A 4999-nucleotide genomic window follows, 5' to 3' on the forward strand; every position below is an offset into this window, starting at 1 on the left:
AACACTCAACACAAGTTACCTGTTTATATGCTAAATAAGTCGGCAGCAACCACTTTCATCCCAAACGCGTGTACCTATATTTATATTTACGTACGTAATTAAGTAGGTACTATGTAGTTATTACCCAAGACGAATAGCGGTCATCGTGGGGAATTATGACCGCAACCCTCCAACGAAAGAACCACAAACAAATCATGCGCAACAAAACTCTAACCAGTAATCCCAGCGAAACTAAACAACAAAAAACTACACAACAGAAACTTGAACAAAAAAACAATTTCAAAACAAATGAAGAACCTGTACGCAGAAAAACACTACAAAATGACATGAAACTGCAGGGAAAGAAAAATGGAGAGAATTGGAGGAGGCCTCCACTCAAAGAGGGGTCCAAATTAAATTAAATTAGTAAATAACATACACAAACTTAACACTAACTACTAGCTATAAGAAAATTACTAACAACACGCAAAAACTTTTAATGTAAAATTGGAAATTTGGAAATAAAGGCTTTTTTATTTTATTTTATTTATTTATGTAGTTATTACGAGTACCTCGTGTTTATACCAGTGACATTTGATAATTCTCAACAAATATTATTAAGCAAAATTTTTTTAAACTAGCTCGCTCTAACTCAGGAAAATTAATTAAAACTTTTTTATAAATTTGTGAAGCACTGAGTAAGTATTTGGCATGCATTTAGTAGGTCCATACCTATTGGAATATATGAACTTCAATACCTATTGGAATATAATCAAACACTTTTTAAATAAATGTCTCTGCTTACATACGAAATAACAATATGAGGAATGTAACAATTATAACATCGAAAACTAATCGTATTGATTGACTGTTAGTAGAGCTATTAAACTTAATATTGCGTGTCAAATATTTATGAACATTTCGTCACACGGGACTTTTGTTAAATGTAGCAGGTACATCAAGTACAATGTGTATGTAGGTAAATACAATTCATAAAAAATCTATAAACTGCTATTGCAAATATGGGCAACAAATGTCAATAATTAACCCGCAGCGTAGATCAATATTTAACGACGGCAATTCTAGCAAGGGGCGGTTGCGAACTGTCGATCGTAAATACCTTGCATTATCGTGTCCGCGAACAAATTCATTCGCTGTATTTCGCGTCGACCAGCTATACGGGGCCTCATTACCCATGCGAAGCTAGTAGCGAGGGAGCCAGGGTTAGAAATAGCTAGGAACGGATGCATTATTGAGTCGAGCGGCGCGGCGGTTAGCTAGCAAACTGCCCTCATTTCTCGCCGCTATTTATTCATTTTGCAACACATCGCCTGTCAGACTGACCACCCTTGTCGGCTCACGCTTTCTCGTCGATGAATTCGTAATGAGCTGGCTTCGTTAAAGGCCGCGAATTCACGTAGGGCCCTTGTTGTAAACGCGTTAACCGCAACGCGGACACGCGACCGAGCACCTTCATCGAGCTTTCCCTTAGAAACAACTGAGATATCTATCGCTACCTGGCCTGGCTATTTACCTATGTAGCCAGTATGTAGAACGGACCACTAGCTAGCTTTACTGTTATAAATGTTATAAATATGTAATCAGTACGAATAGGATAGGTGTGCTTTTATCGTCGTATCATATTTTATTATTGTTTTGTGTCATAAGTAAGTACTACGTCCCCCTTGCGCTATAAGTGCGAACTCATATTAGATACATGTCTCATGTAGCTATAATATAGATAATAAATAAAATAAATATAATGGGACAGTCTTACACAAATAATCTAATGCTGTATGTTTTTATTAAATGCTTACATTACTGAAACGCTATAAAAACATAGTTACATTTTATAAGGTCATGTAATCAAGTAATCATGTTTCCAAAGCCACTTTTTTTTGTATTGTGCATATTATGTGTTTAATTCTCCCACTTCTATGTCCTTATAAACCGGAGCACTAATGACAAATCAACCTATGCTTATGTAAGTACATACCCCCAGTAAATTGCTGCATAACTTAGGTACTGTGCTCCTAGCTCCAGAGATGAGTAAAAAACTGCATTAGACAGATCTGTCTGCGCAAATGCATAAAAAACCCACTGGGCGAGCACCATGTGCAGTCGCAGGTGCCCTCCGTTCCCACACAACCCTTTCAGCGACTCCCGCGCCCCTCTCACCCTCTCAAAACTATATACAAAAACCCGCAACTCCAACACTTAAATTTCAACTCTATCCTCTTAAACTTATGTAACATTTTCCAATGTCAAACCAATAGACACTTAGGTACGGTGTTGTGAATCAGACTTCATTAGTCCCGAATCTACCTGTTCCAATCGTATTTATAGACGCTGTCGTGTCATTAGATTTATTGTGGATATAATGCAATCCTCTCCGATTTTTTGCCTTTCATCTTGAAACGACTTACAGAAATACTTTGATGCGTTTATGCTATTTTGATCGAACAAAATGTTTAATGACAAGGCGCGTTAAAGGTGAAGTCATACGATGTAATTGCCCGTTTAAGTAATATACGTGCACATTACGTGTTATCTTAAGAAGCTTTTTTCGGAGTCGTAATAGAGGACTAAATCGTGAAAGGCATTAACTTGTGTGCAAAGGTTTCCACTAACGGGTAATGAACCCCGTACCTTCCCCAACATGAAGGCTCTGGGATACCTCAATACTAAATACGGCTGGTTTCACAATAAAGTTCTAAACCAGATTATTTATAAAATTGTTCGATACTACGCATTGTGTACAGTCTACAAACAAAAACTATTAAGTATCTTGTATTAGCTTCCTTCCTTCACTTATCTGAATAATAAACAAATCTAGTCAAGTGGAAATAATTATATTAAAGATAAATTATTTAGATCAAGCCATGGAAGTGCATAGTTATTTTTTTAGATTACACAAAATCTAACCAAAGCCAAACTGAAAATAAATAAGTTATCGTTATCTGGACGTTTTGTAGCCAATTCAAAAGCAACCGGGTGACCGGCTGTCGAAACATTCGAAACTGTCGAAAGGCTACCCGCAATAAATCGCAACCCTACACTAAATGTATCCGCTCTGCTGCAGAATTAGTGCAGACACAAGAAAACTTTACTTATATCTTACTCTAATGAGATATCATATGGAATGCCAACTAAATTATTATTTATGGGTATGATTGAAACTTTCACGCTTTATACCTACATAATAATGTTTAATAAGAAGGGACTTAGTTGAGTATAATCAAAAATACGTACCTGGGCCATTCTACTTTTCGTTGTACACGTTGTATACAATTTTCTATGCAACCTTTTTTCTGCAGCTGACTGTACATAACTTTTTGACGCTTTTTAATGCATATTTTAGAATACTTGGCCATTACTTTCATTTTCTTAATCCCGATAGCTTTGTTCACAGTAAATAACTGCTGTAACTGTAACTCAGTGGTCCTTGATTGTCTCCCGATTTGTATGATAATGAGGCATTTGCCACTGCATTACCTGCATTATATTGCCTGCATATGAAAAGATTACGTTGATTTATGTATGATTTCTTTATGAAACAAGGTTTTTCTATTAATTTAGCGCAAACGAATATTCGAAAGTAGATAAATAAGCAAATATTTGTGTAGTAAGTCGATTGAACTTTGTATGAAAATCGAACCACCTTAATCAATACATTCAATACTGATAATTATATTAATTTTGGTCAACAAATTTCTATTATTTGGTTCAGGTACAATTTGGAAATATAATTTTCATGTACGAGTATCTATATGTATATATATCATACCTTTTTCTGGCAATAAATTAATGATGATAAAAAAGTAGAATGACCAGCTCCTATTTATTCCTCCTACGTTTTAATCGTGGTATTGCACTCGTGGTACCGGCCCCTTGAGACTCAAATAAGAAAAACGGGATATTTATGTACCAGAGTTGTTTCTTTTATTATATTGTCTACAGAAGTGACATTTTCATAAAATGTGTTTGACCCACCTACTAATACCTACTGACATCCAGAATTAGAAAAACTACAGCAGTAAGAAGATATAGTTTATGATTCAAGTGTATTTAATATTTATTATATTATGTACTTACAAAATTGATTGGGAATATTTGAAGCCACCGTACCTATATAATAGTAACTTTAAGCACTTTAAGTCATTAAGATAAAACTACCGCAAATGTCAGAACAATTAGGTACTCTTTCTAATTTTTTATACGACTAAAAAAAAAGACGTCATAATCTTCTAGTTGCACTTGTTTTTTCGAAATACCCGCATAATTATGGTGTGTTTTACTAAGTTGAACGCCTTGACGTTAGTAAATTGGCCATTGATCAAACACATTTTAGTCTAGCGGCACAATTCGAAAAATGACGTCGAAAGTGACGTTTTTGGTTGAAGAAATGTCACTTTTGACACTGACAGATCGGTATCGTATCGCTGTGAAATCTTATAAGCATTGTTTGAATTTTTCCGTAGGTCCTAGTATGATATAAAAACACACCTTACGTAAATACAAGATTTCAGGTTTTTTTTTAATACTACGTCGGTGGCAAACAAGCATACGGCCCGCCTAATGTTAAGCAGTCTCCATAGTCTATGTACGCCTGCAACTCCAGAGGAGTTACATGCGCGTTGCCGACCCTAACACTCCTCTCCCTCGAGCTCTGGCAACCTTACTCACCGGCAGGAACACAACACTATTAGTAGGGTCTAGTGTTATTTGGCTGCGGTTTTCTGTAAGGTCCCCAGTTGGGCTCTGCTCTAGATCTGGAATGACATCCGCTGTCCTGTGCCCTACCACACAAATCGAAAATAGGATTATGAAGACTTGCTCACCTAACGTTACTTAACATGTAATTCTTAACTCTTTCTGCTATGATGAGTTTTGTTCATCCATGTGGACATATGAAGTGTATTTTATAAATTTACTAGTTTATATAAAAGTTGTACCTTAGTTAATGGGAAAAACTGTATTCTCATGCATTTCTTATTAGACTTAGGAGTAGAGGAAACAT

Source organism: Cydia strobilella, chromosome 5 (assembly GCF_947568885.1).
Source record: "Cydia strobilella chromosome 5, ilCydStro3.1, whole genome shotgun sequence".
In the NCBI taxonomy this organism is placed as follows: Eukaryota; Metazoa; Arthropoda; class Insecta; order Lepidoptera; family Tortricidae; genus Cydia; species Cydia strobilella.